The following is a 16,317-nucleotide window of genomic DNA, read 5'->3' as shown; positions in this document are numbered from 1 at the left end:
AGTCTATGGCAGTGGCTATATTCCGGCCGGGAAAGATAGTTCCAGGACTATCTTTCCTGCGTGGCATAAAAGCGCCTGGTATATCACACTACCAACTACTGTCCACGTCACCTTTTACTCCACTGTGACTCTACACCATATATGAATGTGTTGTATCGTGTAACCCCAGCAAGTACTGAGGAAGACGTTCCCAAACCCCCAGACGCGGATACAAGCTGGTTTTAAATGAAAAAAAACTGAGTTTTTTTGACAAAACACCCGAGATCAAGCAGTCCCACTTCCATTTTTATCCCATTTCCTCTTCCCCGGGGGCGCTCCATCCATTTTTCTTCCCCTCCTCCACACTATTGTCACTATAGGGGGATGTCCCCCCTGTAAGGGTTCATGTCCACAGGTGTATATATAAAACACTCCGGGTCTCCCGCAGTGTTGTACACATATATAGCCAATACACTCCTCCGGCAGAGACCTTTTATGGGCTGTGTATGGCACTGCGTATGCCTGGGAATCTGTCGTCACGCACATGCGCAGTCTGATTTTCTCTTTTTAATTCCCTGCTCTGAACAGCGCAGGGATGTGTATGGAAACGCTGCCTGTATCAATGTATTGTGTATGGACAGCGTATTGATACACAGCCCAAACAAGGGCAGTGTGATACACAGAGAATAGTGCATGCTGCAATTTATTTCCCTTGCGTATCGATAGGCAGTGCCCACACGCAGGTGTGTATGGAGCAATGGAAGCCCATATACTTTCATTGCCTCCATTCTCTGCATATCACTCATGCGTGCAATGCATGCGGAATTCGTGGCGGGAAAACGCCCGTGGACATGAGCCCTAACTGGGGCTGATATGGATGCCTCAGCTATAGTGGGAAAGTGTGAAATAGAAAAGAGGCAATATAAATGACCCCCCAGGAGGTGTTTGATGTAAAAATAAATAAATACAGAATTAAATATATATTAAATAAAACGACTCAACACCGACGCCAGCCAAAATCAGCGCTATTTGCGCCCTGTAATCTAAAACTATACAAATTCTATATCTATACAGCGAAACCGAAATGAGGAACCCATTCCCTACTTTATTTTAGTGTAAATATTCAAATTTTACAAATAAACAACTATTATTTAAAAAAACAACATTTTTTAGCTTATTACTAGATATTTTAAAAAAAATAAATAAATAAAAAATGGCCCTATATGTCATAGAAAGAAAAATGCAGCAAAAATCATTTTGGTAGCTAAAGAAAACAAACAAAAAATAGGGGAGTAAAATCACCATACAGGTAAAATCCAGAAAAAGTGGTTCTTAAGGGGTTTTAAAAAAATGATTTTTCACAGCAGTTTAGCAGCAAAGCGCATCAAAAAGACACACAAAAAAAATGGAAACCCAGAGAGATGTGACACTTATCTGTGAGCGGCCAGAAGCTCCTCCGGACAGGGATGATGTAGGCAGCTAACAGCGAGCAACAGCGGTTATATCCACGTAACGTCCACCTGCAGCGTCCAGAAGCTCCTCTCAGACAGGGATGATGTAGGCTGCTAACAGCAAGCAGCAGCGGTTATATCCACGTAACGTCCACCTGCAGCGTCCAGAAGCTCCTCTCAGACAGGGATGATGTAGGCTGCTAACAGCAAGCAGCAGCGGTTATATCCACGTAACGTCCACCTAGAGCGTCCAGAAGCTCCTCTCGGACAGGGATGATGTGGGCAGCCAACGGTAAGGAGAAGTTATGGGGTGTAGCAGAGGCAGCAGAGCTCCGGTGACTGTTGTAGTGCCGCTGCTGCAGGAACTGCCTGTGTGGACGGGTTCTATCTGCTTCTAGAACTGCAGACCGCTGTGACCTCACAAGAATTCTATAGAAACCCCTGTGACCTCACTCGACCGCACATACACACACCCTCACAGGTGGGCAGGACCGGCCGCAGGCCTCTCTAACCAGGATCTTCTATACACGTTTTAGGCTCATTTCTCACATATTGCGTAAATCCACACTGGAATTCAGCAGAATAATCCACAACAAATTCTGAGGCTTTTGGCGCAGATTTCACTCATATTAAAATGAATAAAATCCGCCTTGAAATATCCACAACCTGCAGAGCATGCTGGGAAGGGGAAAATCCGCAGCGAGACTCCAATCCACGGCAGATTGTTTTCCGCTGTGAGTGAAATCCCCATTCACCGGTATTTGACTCTAATTGGAATTTCGGTGCTAAATCAGCAACCAAACCGGACTATGACCCTTTCACCAATATTTGGCTATATGTTCTGATGAAGCGCCCCATATTCAGCCCAGCGTTACGCAGCTTATGCCGCCATACTGCAATGTGTGAGCCGCGTTTGTTGCTACTTGGGGAGGGCTCTGTAATACGATTTCTGTCAAAAACCTAAAAAATACGACAATGCGGGATTTTCACCATCACAAGATCAGATCCGCATGACACTGCAGGTACAGATTCAGTGTAATGCGTTCCTGTAGGCGAATACTACAAGGAATATCACAGTGCAATATAGCATAAACATGTGATAATCACTCACATTAACACCCTGCAGGGACCTGAACTTAATAAAAAGGCTAGTGTAATAGAATCGTGAGGGTTAAACATCATATATCTTGTAAGATAAGAGGAGAAGCCGTCACATTACTGTTCCCCTGCCCCCAGAAACCGGCGCTACCAGGGTCCTCCACCGCTCTCCTGCCCCCAGATACCGGCGCTACCAGGGTCTTCCACCGCTCTCCTGACCCCAGATACTGGTGCTACCAAGGTCCTCCACCGCTCTCCTGCTCCCTGATGCCAGCACTACCAGGGTCCTCCACCGCTCTCCTGCCCCCTGATGCCAGCACTACCAGGGTCCTACATCGCTCTCCTGCCCCCAGATATTGGCGCTACCAAGGTCCTCCACCGCTCTCCTGTCCCTTCATGCCAGCACTACCAGGGTCCTCCACCGCTCTCCTGCCCCCTGATGCCAGCACTACCAAGGTCCTCCACCGCTCTCCTGCCCCCTGATGCCAGCACTACCAGGGTCCTCCATCGCTCTCCTGCCCCCAGATACTGGCGCTACTAAGGTCCTCCACCGCTCTCCTGCCCCCAGATACCGGCACTACCAGGGTCCTCCACCGCTCTCCTGCCCCCTGATGCCGGCGCTACCAGGGTCCTTCACCGCTCTCCTGCTACCTGATGCTGGCGATACCACCCTTCTCTCGCCTTCATTTATCAAAGCTGTCTGAAAAAAAAATTTGGCCTTGTTGCCCATAGCAACCAATCACAGCACAGCTCTGATTTCTGAAACGGCTCTAGTTACATGACAGCTGCGCTCTGATTGGTTGCTATGGGCAACAAGGCAGGTTTGTCTTCTAGATAGATTAGATTAATGAGCCCGTCTGTTCTTCCTGTCCCAGCGCTGACATGTCCGCACCACATACGATGCGGTGACCTGCAGTAACGCCAAACCTGCAGGATGCTGCGATTACAAAAATAGCCACTGACCCAAGAAACGCCCGACTAAAAGAGAAACCCCCCACAAAGGATCCCTGTAGTGTTTATGGAGCTCCACACTTCACTGTTGATCTACTGCTAAAATCCGGCCGCAGGGTTTATGGAAAAAAATAATCCAGAAAAACGTCACGAAAAATACGTCACTATAAATGCGCGGGAGTAAAAGCGTCCGTAAAGCGTATTCACGTGTCGCAGTCAGGGTGCGGCTGAGAACCACATCAAAGACCGCGTGTACTTTTACCTGTAAAAACCATGTGACCAAAAAACACATCTCACATCTGCGGCAAAACTGGCGGGGTTCTTAGATTTGGTGTGACTATACCCTTACACACCGCGCTCCGCACCGCGTGCTTTACACTGTATTTACACAGGCCAGTGCGATATAGGTGAGAGAAAATCGTATATATATATATCACAGTTGTAAACCTGCGTTTTTCAGGTTTCTGCGAAACGTTCCCATGTTCAAAATGCGCTATTCGCATCACTGTAGGTGCGATTTTAAACGTGAAAAATAATAAAAAAGAAAGAATGAGCAGTTCTTGCAGTGGAATTGCCTCAAAACAGGACATGCTGCGTTATTTTGCACTTGCACTTGTGTGCGCCGTGAGGTCACAACCGCTGCATGGACAACGAGTAACGTGAATATTCCCACAAAGAGACAGTTCATCTGTGCATGCGCCAGCGGAAGACCTCGCGGCGCACATGTGAGACTCGGCAGCGCTACATGGATGACGCCTACTGTGTTATCCACGGCTAAGGAGTTGGGAGGGGTGGACTTTGGAGCCGAATAAGCTGCTAGTAGATGGTTCAGCCCGCCCAGCTGATCGCTCCGCCTATTTTGGCCATAAAGGCGTGAAGATTTTTGGGGTATTTTCATCTCCAATTTTCAAAAGACATAACATTTTTTTCCGCTGACTTGGCGTTATTTTGGGAGACAAAATGAACAAAATTAGCATTTTGCCTCTGCTTTTTTAAGGGTTTATATTTACGTTTTTTGCTGTGCAAGATGAATAGCGCGTTCAATTCACTGTACATGTCGTTACGGATACCAAAATTGTGGGTTTAAATATATATATTTTTTAATGAAAGGAGAAAGTGCGTAAAAGAGTTTTCTTGTTAATTTAAAGGGGTTGTCCCGCGCCGAAACGGGTTTTTTTTTTTTTTAAACCCCCCCCCCCCCCGTTCGGTGCGAGACAACCCCGATGCAGGGGTTAAAAAAACAACCCCCACAGCGCTTACCTGAATCCCGGCGGTCCGGCGTCTTCATACTCACCTGCTGAAGATGGCCGCCGGGATCCTCTGTCTCCATGGACCGCAGGGCTTCTGTGCGGTCCATTGCCGATTCCAGCCTCCTGATTGGCTGGAATCGGCACGTGACGGGGCGGAGCTACACGGAGCCCCATAGAGAAGAGGAGAAGACCCGGACTGCGCAAGCGCGGCTAATTTGGCCATCGGAGGGCGAAAATTAGTCGGCACCATGGAGATGAGGACGCCAGCAACGGAGCAGGTAAGTATAAAACTTTTTATAACTTCTGTATGGCTCATAATTAATGCACAATGTACATTACAAAGTGCATTATTATGGCCATGCAGAAGTGTACAGACCCACTTGCTGCCTCGGGACAACCCCTTTAACTTTACTTCTTTTTTTAACACCATTTTTTTTTAATGTCACTGTGGGGGATTTGAACCATAAAAGCTCTGTTTGCTATGATGTTGCACTGCAGTACTTTTGTAGTGCAGTGCATTATTGCTTACATTAGGCCAGTCTCTATGTACAGGTCATGTGCCGCACAGTGTAATGAGAGACACAATACTGTCCAAAGTCACAACTAAGTTAGGCTAACTTCACACGGGTGAGCGCGATACGGGGCTGTGAATCCAAACCACCATATTGCGCCCCCACCATGTGAATTCACAGGGGTGCGAGGCGTTTTCATGTGAAAACAGCCTTGCACGGCTTCCGGGAGGAATCAATCCTCTGCCGCAGCTGTCGCAGAGCATGGGAGGAACTCTGCAATCGCTTTCCTCCCCCATTGCTGCCGCCGGCCCCATTGAAAACAATGGATGCTGGGATGCGAGATCACGCAGCCAGATAGAACATGCCGCGGTTTGTTTCCCGCATCGCTCATGTGTATGACTCCATTCAGAAGGTGGTGGTTCATATTTGTGCGTCTCAAAATGCACAAATCTTGAGTGATTGTATCCCCCATGTGAAGCAGGCCTTATGGCGCCCATAGTTCAGGTCTGATGTAGTCCGGGGATGTGAGCGGGACTTTTCAGCCAGCGCAGGCGCATTCCCTTGGAGATCAGTATGCGCGCACACTGACTGAAGAATCACACAGACCGCGTGCCAACTTCCAGGGGCTACGCCGCAGGAACCGTGAGCTGGGGAGGTAAGCAGAACACACCCCGGACTCCTCCTAACCTGTCCTATGTGCACCAAAACTTCATAGTGCTTATAGGGGACGACTGGTTGCTTTTAAAGGGGTTGTCCAATTACCAGACAGAATCTCTTTAAAGCTGTGTTCACACATGGCGTTTTTCAACGGCAATTAAAAACTGAATAAAAAAAAAACTCTACAAAAAAACGCCATGTGTGAACGCGGCCTAATAGGGCTGTCTGTACTAAATTAATAAATCGCAACACTTACCACTCTGATAGGATCCAGCGCTGCAGTACTGGTGTTTGTTGTGACAGCGGCCACCACAGGTAGTCAGTTGATTGCAGCCAATCAGAGGCTGCTGTGTCACGTTCATTTCCTGTAACTACAAGAGACTGGATACGGCACTGACAGGTCAGCAATAATTATCTTTCTATATATCAGCACAGGTTATGTAGAGCCATGACCCGGGATGAGTACTCCCCTCTGCCGTCCGTTGGTTCGCTCCTTTTTCGCCCGCCGCCGGGTCCAGTGCACATGGCTTGTTAGTGCCGCCGAGCCTCGAACGTCGTTCCATCGTGACCCCCAAAGTCTGAGGGAGATCCCGAACCCAGCAGCTCCATGGGGAAGCACGGAGACCTCGAGTACGAGCGGAGCGGTGAGAGTTGGAAATGCACCAGGCGGATAACACGATAGATGAGCCGGAGCTCGACATGGAGGAAGAGGAAGCCACCGAGGAGGAGATGTCATTCAGTGAACCGGAGGACTACATGGACGACATGGTGGATGAGGATGGCACATAGGGGTGAAGGGAACCGGGAAGCCCCACTATATGTAATGGGCCACTAGGCCTTAGCGTATTGCAGTTTACAGCTGCTGTAGCTCCCAGCGTGCACATATAGCAGGGGCGTAACTAAAGGCTCAGGGGCCCGGATACAAAAGTTCAGCTTGGCCCCCCCTTTCTTTACCGGCACCCATACCTAAACCGTGCTGCATACAGCTGCAAAGCAAATTTCCATACATGATCTGGCGCCGTGGCATTTCCAAACATGACTTATTTCTGGACCCCTTAAGCCTCTATCACACATGGCCCTGGCAAAGCACCGCGCTTTGCCGCCATTTTACCTTCGTTTTCGGAGGCAGCGTTTCTGGCTGCAACAGTGGCTTTAGCACACCACATCATTGATGAAGTGCGCTATAGGCAAAAAATAAAACAGACAGCGCTCGAAAAGCGCCCCGTTTGAGCACATGTCTGTGAGCCCCCATTGAAATCAATGAGAGCGTTATACTGCGATTACCACGGCGTTCAAAACGCCGCTGTAATCATTGAAAAAAAAGTCTGAATGAGAGTGGCTTCAGGAATCACGGCCCGATATCGCGCTCGCCAATATGCGAATTCACCGCGGATGCGAGGCATTTTTGTATCAAAAATGTCTTGCATCACTCCGGGGAAGTAGTTTCAACAGAGAAACCTGGCATCGCATTGCATGCACCCAGCACATGGTACGATGATGCCGCCGGCACCATTGAAATCAATGGGAGATGTGATGTGAGGGCACACACAAAGAAAGGCTGCAGGGGCCTTGTATACCTGTATATATGTACAGCTGGTATAAGTTATACATCTCCTGTATATTGTCCAGCAGGATAATGCTTGGCCGCGCACACAAAGGCGTCACAGGAGCCTCCACAACATTGTCACAGTTTCGTGGCTGCCTGGGCACCAGATTAATATATGGGACCATCGTTGGCGCCAACTACGACAGACAACAAGTTTGGACGATCTAGAGGCTCAGTAACAGCAAATGTGAAGCGATGAGCTGCAGGGTATCATACAGAAAATATGTATATCCATGCCCGCCTATATCACACCTTGTACCAAGCTAGAGGCAGTACAACAGGATACTAGAGCCTCCATGCCCACCCGTATTATATCTTATATACAAGCTTGAGGTGGCCCAACAGGGTACTAGAGCCTCCATGTCCGCCCGTATCACATCTTGTATCTAAGCTAGAGGCGGTACAACAGGATACTAGAGCCTCCATGCCCGCCTGTATTACATCTTATATACAAGCTTGAGGTGGCGCATCAGGGTACTAGAGCCTCCATGCTCACCTGTATCACATCTTTTGTCTAAGCTAGAGGCGGTGCAACAGGGTACTAGAGCTTTCATGCCCGCCCGTATCACATCATGTATTCAAGCTAGAGATGGTACAACAGGCTCCAAGAATCTCCATGCCTGCCTGTATCACATCTTGTATCTAAGCTAAAGGCGTTACAACAGGGTACTAGTGCCTCCATGTCTACCCGTATGACATCTTGTATCCAAGCTAAGGGCGGTACAACAGGGTACTAGAGCCTCCATGCCGACCCATATCATATCTTATATACAAGTTAGAAGCAGTACAACAGGATACTAGAGCATCTTTGCCCACCTGTATCATATCTTATATACAAGCTAGAGGCGGTACAACAGGATACTAGAGCCTCTATGTCCACCTGTATCACATCTTATATACAAGCTTAAGGTGGCCCGTATCACATTTTGTATCTAAGCTAGAGGTGGTACAACACGATAGTAAATTATCCATGCCCGCCCGTATCACATTTTATATACAAGCTTGAGGTGGCCCATCGGGGTACTAGAGCCCTTATGCCAACCCATATCACACCTTTTATCCAAGCTAGGGGTGGTACAACAGGGTACTAGAGTCTCCATGCCCGCCTATATTATATCTTGTATCTAAGCTAGAGGCAGTAAAACAGGGTACTAGAGCCTCCATGCCAACCTGTATCACATCTTGTGTCTAAGCTAGATATGGTACAACAGGGTACTAGAGCCTTAATGCCTGCCAGTATCACATCATGTATTCAAGCTAAAGGGGGTACAGCAAGATACTGGAGCCTCCATGCCTGCCCTTATCACATACTGTATCCAAGCTAGAGGTGGTACAACAGGGTACTAGAGCCCTCATGCCTGTCCCTATCACATACTGTATCCAAGCTAGAGGCAGTACAACAGGGTACTAGAGCCTGCATGCCCACCCATATCACTTCTTGTATCCAAGCTAGAGGCTGTACAAAAGGCTCCAAGAGTCTCCATGCCCGCCTGCATCACATCTTGTATCCAAGGTAGACGTGGTACAACAAGATACTAAGCATCCATGCCCACCCATATCACACCTTGTATCCAAGCTGGAGGTGATACAACAGGTTACGTGAGCTCCCATGCCCACCTGTATCACATCTTGTATCCAAGCTAGAGGTGGTACAACAAGATACTAGAGCCTCCATGCCTGCCCCTATCACATATTGTATCCAAGCTAGAGGCAGTACAACAGGGTACTAGAGCCTCCATGTCTGACCATATCACATCTTCTATCCAAGGTACAGGTACCGTATTACAACAGGGTACTAGAGCCTCCATGCCCGCCTGTATCACATCTTCTATCCAAGCTAGAGGCGGTACAACAGGGTACTAGAGCCTCCATGCCTGCCCGTATCACATCTTCTATCCAAGCTAGAGGCGGTACAATAGGGTACTAGAGCCTCCATGCTTGCCCGTATCACATCTTCTATCCAAGCTAGAGTCGGTACAACAGGGTACTAGAGCCTCCATGCCTGCCCGTATCACATCTTGTATCCATGCTAGAGGCAGTGCAACAGGATACTAGAGCCGCCATGCTCCATCTCATCTTGTATCTAAGCTAGAGGCGGTAGAACAGGGTACTAGAGCCTCCATGCCCCCCTATTACATCTTGTATCCAAGCTAGCGGTGGTACAACTGGGTACTAGGGCTTCCATACCAACCCATATCACACCTTGTATCCAAGCTAGAGGTGGGACAACAGGGTACTAGAGTCTCCATCTGTAGCACAGATTATATCTAAGCTAGAGGCTTAGCAACCAATCACAGCACAGCTGTGTTTGGTTGCTATTGGTAACAGAGACAGTTTTTATAACAGTGTGGTGCCATGATCCGCTCTGTATTTACACACACAGCTCTTCTATATGCACAGCACAATATAGGCTGTCAGATAGGCTCACCGCGGAGATCTGTCTGCTGGCTCTTGCTCCCGCGGTGAATCTCCGCAACGCCTGTGTGAGATCAGCCGCGCCGGCTGGGGGGCGACTGATAGCACTGATTTTAAATCCCCGCCTGCTGAAAGCTCCTCAGAGCAGTGCAGGAGAAGAGGCGGCTGGACACGGCTGAGCCCTGGCAGCTGCAGAGAGGTGAGTATACATTGTTTTTTTTTTTATTTTTACACATTTTTAGGATGGTTTTCAGGGAAGGGCTTATATTTTAAGCCTTTCCCCGAAAATCACTGCAGCCCTTGCCAGCAGCCCATTGCTTTCAATGCAGTCGGCTGTATTGCCGGCTCCATTGAATTCAATGGGAGAACATCTTTCTCCTCTTCCACAGCTGTGACAGCTATGGCAGAGGATCACTATCTTCATATATGTTCTCAGTGGGGTCGGCACTGCTGCCACCGGCCACATGAAGCACAAGGTGAAACCCCCGGATGCGACAGCATACACAGAACACCAGTTTGTTCTATAATTTTCACCGCAGGCGTTTTTCTGCATGTAAAATTTGCCCATGTGACCGCTCACATTGAAAAGCATTGGTTCTAACTGGTGCCAATTTTTGGATGTGCGGAAAAACGCCGGTTACAAACGTCCGTGTGACTGCGCCCTAAGCTGGAACTTTGCAAAACTTCATACAGGTGGTGTATGAACAATGAACATTCTTTAAAAACTTCAGAAAAATTGAAGATATTCGAGCAGGCACCCTCTCCCAAATTAGGTCATCTGACGTGGAATGAAGCCCTCCCTACATAACCGCAGAGATGATGTCCCCCTGGACAACAGATGAACGCTGTGACCAATAACATTAAAGTGGTTTTCTGTGCTCAGGATAGGTCATCAATAGTTGATCAGTGAGGGTCCACTATTTGGGATCCCTACCAATCAGCTGACTGAAGAGACAGCAACACTCGGATAAGAACCTCTGTCACTTCAGTCGATGCTAGGCACAGCACCATACACTGTACAGTGCCTGTGCCTGGTACTGCAGTTCAAGTGAAATGGACTGAGCTGCTCTCTAGCCATGACTGATGAACGTGATGTCACATGCCTGAGAAGAGGATGTGGCACTCATCAGAGCACAGCATTTCAATCGGAGGGGATCCCAAGCCCTGCACCCTCCATGATCAACTATTGTTGACCTACTTTTAAGGATAGGTCATCAATAGTGTAGTCCTGGAAAACCTTCTAAGTAATAACATACCTCTTGGCTCCTTGAAGGTTGTGACACAGCAACTTCATCGTCCTGATTAGTTTGTTCAGCATCTTGAAGCTCTGGATGCTTGGGTTGTTTTTTTGCTGCGACCTAGGGCGATAAATAAAAAAGTAGAGATTTGTGAAACGCTGTATGGATAAGATACAATATAGCCGGCTTCACACGGGCGAACCGGATTCCGCATGCGGAAGGGCCTGCAGCCGATTCGGGCTATGAAGCCGGTGACCCCACATACCTGAATTTTCTGTCCGTCGGTCATGTGCTGTAGTTTTTTTTCCTTTTTTAATGCTTGTATTTCCGGTGCAGTCGCTTAGCAATGGCATGGGTACCTGCGGGCCATACACAATGTTAGCTGCGTATGGGCTGCGGGTTGGACTGACTCCACTGACTTCAATGGAGGCCGTCTGTGCGGAGTCCGTAGCAAAATATGGCATGCGGCAATTTTTCCCCTGGTCACGGAATACATAATTCGTATCTGCGAGTGTGAGCAAAAATGTGATTTAACATGGTTTACAATGTGGAGAGCGGGAATCGGGAGCCAAACTTCATCTGCCGCAAACCTGGAAGGACCGCTGCAGGCTCCCACAGAGAGAGTAGCAGCAGGCCACACACCGCACTCCTCATACCGCTGGTAGCGGGAGCTCCGGCAGCTAGACGCACCTCAGAGAACCACGTGTGAGGGACCAGCGGCTCCCCATCAGTGACAGAGCGCGAGACGCTCACAGCACTCCTCTGCAGGTTGAGGTACTCCCGGGTGTCAGAGAAGACCCCCTGACCCCGGGAGAAAGAAGCTGCACAGCTAGGGTTGCCACCCTTGTCACGAAAAAATACCGGCCATGGTTAAAAGGGGGCGGGGCTTGGGTGTGGCTTATCACGGCATTCTGCTGGTGATAGTGCCCCCTAAGCTGCTCCACTGGTAATAGTTCCCCCCTTGGTGCCCTTTCCCACAATTGAAAATTCTGACCGCACATCGCTATATACAGGAGATGCCCAGAGCTCTGCTACATCTCAGTGTGACTTTTCTGTAATGTGGCGCAGGCTGCAGCAGAGCTCTGCTACATCTCTGTGTGACTGCTCTGCCCACTGCCCCTCCTGCAACAGTTGTGATCCAACCTGGAAAGTTGGTGTCACTTACTGACTGCTGTACCCTCACCTGCTAGTACCCAGGCCACCAGGAATGACAGCAGCCTGTGCCTGACCTCTGGATGCCGTACAAGTATGCCATATACTGCCATCCAGTGCACCTACAGCGCCATTCAGTGCTCCTGTAGCCTCATCCAGTGCTCCTATAGCTCCATAGTATGGAGCTATAAGAGCACTGGATGGGGCTACTACAGGAGCACTATATGGAGCTACAGGAACACTGTATGGAGCTATAGGGGCACTGTATGGAGCTATAGGAGCACTGTATGGAGCTATAGGAGCACTGTTATTGTATGGAGCTATAGGAGCACTGTATGGAGCTATAGGAGCACTGCATGGAGCTACTACAGGAGCACTATATGGAGCTATAGAAGCACTGGATGGGGCTATAGGAGCACTATATGGAGCTACAGGAGCACTGGATGGGGCTACAGGAGCACTATATGGAGCTACAGGAGCACTGTATGTGGCTATAGGAGCACTGAATGGGGCTACTACAGGAGCACTGTATGGAGCTATAGGAGCACTGTATGGAGCTATAGGAGTCCATACAGTGCTCCTATAGCTCCATACAATAACAGTGCTCCTATAGTAGCCCCATCCAGTGCTCCTACAGCCCCACGCACCCAGTGCTCCTATATTGACTGTCTGCAGTCAGGCACCGTTCAGGCTCTTTTGTGTGTCCCACACTCCCTGGGACCCAGACTCCCGAGTCCCCACTCCCCAAGCAGCGAGCAGCCCCCTCCTCGCCACCATACTGACTAGTCTTCTGTTCTGCTCTGCAGCCTTTTTACCTCTCTCTCAGTCACGGTCTCACCACCAGACTCACCCCTGCCTGTACAGCCACCAATGTCCAAGGTCCGACCAAGTCCCGAGTCAGTACTCCCACTCCTGAGTCCTGACTCCCGCCATACACACGCGGGCTGTATCTCTCTGCTGCCTGCGCACGCTAGTAGTCCAGGAGGCTAAAGCGCATGTGCGAGACTTCCTGTGCTCTGGCGGACACTTGACAGGGGCGCGTCATGAGCATAGTCTGCTGGCTGCTGACTGACGCTGCCCTGTATCATGGGTTGCCTCCTGCAGACTATACAGGCCAGTATTTTTGTCGCAGCCTGCCGCAGTCCCCGGGGCCCGATAATAACACTGGCCTGTAATAGGGCCGGTAAAAAAAAAATACCGGCACCAGCCTGGGCGGTAAAAATACTGGCCAGACCGGTGATTTACAGGTCGGGTGGCAACCCTATTCACAGCGGAGGCACGGCAGCTGGACCTGCAGAGTGCTGGTGAAATGACTGCAGCATCTACCAGGGTGAGTCCCCTGTTGCTCTGCTACACCCCGCACAGCAGAGCCGGCAGCGCATACACCAAGAGGCCACTCAGAACCACAGGGGCACCACATAGGACAGACGGCACCCTGCATATGGCCTCTTATAATAGAGTCCCTACTGCCACAATACCTGCAAGCCTTGTAAGGCCACCACCTGCACTAAGGCCGGACTCTCCCACCATTCCTAGTTGGCTCCACCCCACAACCAGTGCCAGCTCTGTAAAAGGGCATTCTCCACCTTGTGTGGACCCATGCAGGGTTCTCTATCCCTCCCAGCACTGTGAACAACACCTCACCTACATTGGTCAGTGCTGGTAGTTCATGACCCACTGCAAAGCTCTAAGTTTTCTCCAACTGCAGTACACCTTGCTAGATATACACAGTAGGAGGAATTTGTTGCCACCTAGTGGTCAGTATTGCTATGACAAGCAAAAAGCAATCGTGCTTTAGTTACAGCGCAGACGAAAGCTTGTCGTAGCCTCTGCAGTACAACATACCTATAACGCACGCATCGCCACACCAGTGCATCCTACCAAAAGTGTATCAAGAAAGAGACTCTGGTTTCTAAATAGACTCCAAAATAACGACTAAACTTTCCAACGAATTCTGAGAGCTTAGCCAGAGGACAATTACTCTTCAAGACAGGATGGACAATGCTAAAAGTAAAAAAAAAAGTTTTGAAAAGTAAAAAAAAAGTTAAAAAGCTTACCTTTCATCTCCCCCCACCGAATCATATCCGCGAGGGAGCATGAAATGACTTACATAGGGCCCCCGGACTTATCCGCGGACCTTACCCCAGCTTCTGCGCACGCGCCAATCGCCAAAATTGCGGACGCATTCGCGAAAGTCAAAGATTGCCCGGGAAATTCAAAATCTCCCTCCTCCTGGCTACAAAACTTAGCCGAGAGCCTGAAGATTTCACGGGGGCCGTGGTGAGCGGTTCCTGATCACGTGTTCGCCGTTAGCCAGTGGATAATGGCGATCACGTAAAAGTAAAAAAAATGTGAAGCTTCATCTCCCCTCACCAATGCGATCGGTGAGAGGAGATGAAACTTTTTACCAGAGGCTCCGTATTTGCACCCCGACGCGATCTTCCTCTGTGAACTTTCCCTGATTTTGCACATGCGACCACCGGCAAAACACTGGACGCATGGGCAGGAGGCGGGGAGCCCAGGAAACGTAAAATCTCCTTGCTCCCAGCAACCAATGGTCGCCAAGAGCCTGGAGCAGTGACCTTGTTGAGCGGTCGCCGGTCACGTAATAAAAAGGTAGGATAAAAAGGATCTACATTAGGCCGGTGTCACATGACCGGATAGGAATTACGGATTCCACATGCGTCTGATCCGCGGTAATACGCAGATCAATCGCATTGGATTACACAATTCCGCTCACATTAGCGGGTTGGAATTGCATAATCCATTCGCAGAAAAGAGAACGCAGCATGTTCTATTTTACCGCGGATATCCGCAACATAGAGCCCATTGTGCTCCATGGTCACGGATATACCCGCAGCCCATACGCTACTACATTGTATATGGGCAGTGGGTACCCGCGTCATCGCTAAGTGACGGTGCGGGAAAAACAAACAACAAAAAAAATGTACTGCGCATGACCGCCTGTGTGAGTAGGCAGTTATGCGCAGTATATTAAGCGGCCGTACGCAGGGCCACAGCCGGGCTCACAGATGGGATCCGTTGCGGACCTCCGCAAGCGGATTCCACCTACGGCTGCGTGAGCCCGGCCTTATTCAGACCGCTACCTGTAATACGTAATTTACAAGAAGCCCCGGGAACGCTCGCCTTCCTGCAGTTCCAGGAGCAGCTTATTGAGCGTCTTCTGTGTGAGACCGCCGCACCTCATTAAGCTTACGGAGCCTCACAGAGTGATACTTTTTACACCCCATACCCGCCACTGAGGTCACAAAATACCCCCAAAAAGCATGAGAGGAGGGGGGATACCGGTTTAATTACCCCAAGCAGCCTCCGTAATTGCCCCTGTCTTCGGAAATACCACACAGTTCATATTATTACTTTTATCTAAGATTTGGGAGCAAGGGGGGGGGGTGGAGGGAATTTTTTTTTTACGTGTCAATTTTTATTCCGTACAAGTGAGCAATGGGGCCTGGGATTTATTCAGTTGTGCCCTGCAATCCAACGGGTGTTCCCTCCATTGCAGGCCTTGCTATGTGTCCTATAAGTAGATTAGGGCCACAAGGGGTATGTTTTTGAACACGGGACAAACGGGGGGATCCATTTTGGGGTTAACGTCTTCATTCCTATGTACACTGTACAAAAAAAACCTGTTTTTAAATTGACAAAATTGCCCAAAAAATTAAAATCGTAATTTTTCCTTCTGCTTTGCTTAGATTCATTCAAATACTGTGGGGTCAAAATATGCAGTACACCCCTAGATGAATTAGTTAAAAAGTCTAGTTTTCAAAATGGGGTCATTTGTGGGGGTTCTTTATCGTTTTAGATGCTAAATAGCTCTATAAGTGGGAGATGGGGCCTGGAATTTATTCCGTTGTACCCTGAAATCCAACGGGTGTTCCTTCCATTATAGGCCTAGCCATGTGTCCTTTAAGTAGATTAGGGCCACAATGGTTATGTTTCTGAACACGGGACAAACAGAGGGATCCATTTTGGGGTGAATGTCTTCAT

This window comes from Eleutherodactylus coqui, chromosome 11 (genome assembly GCF_035609145.1).
Source record: "Eleutherodactylus coqui strain aEleCoq1 chromosome 11, aEleCoq1.hap1, whole genome shotgun sequence".
In the NCBI taxonomy this organism is placed as follows: domain Eukaryota; kingdom Metazoa; phylum Chordata; class Amphibia; order Anura; family Eleutherodactylidae; genus Eleutherodactylus; species Eleutherodactylus coqui.
Note: the sequence above shows the minus strand (reverse complement) of the source record.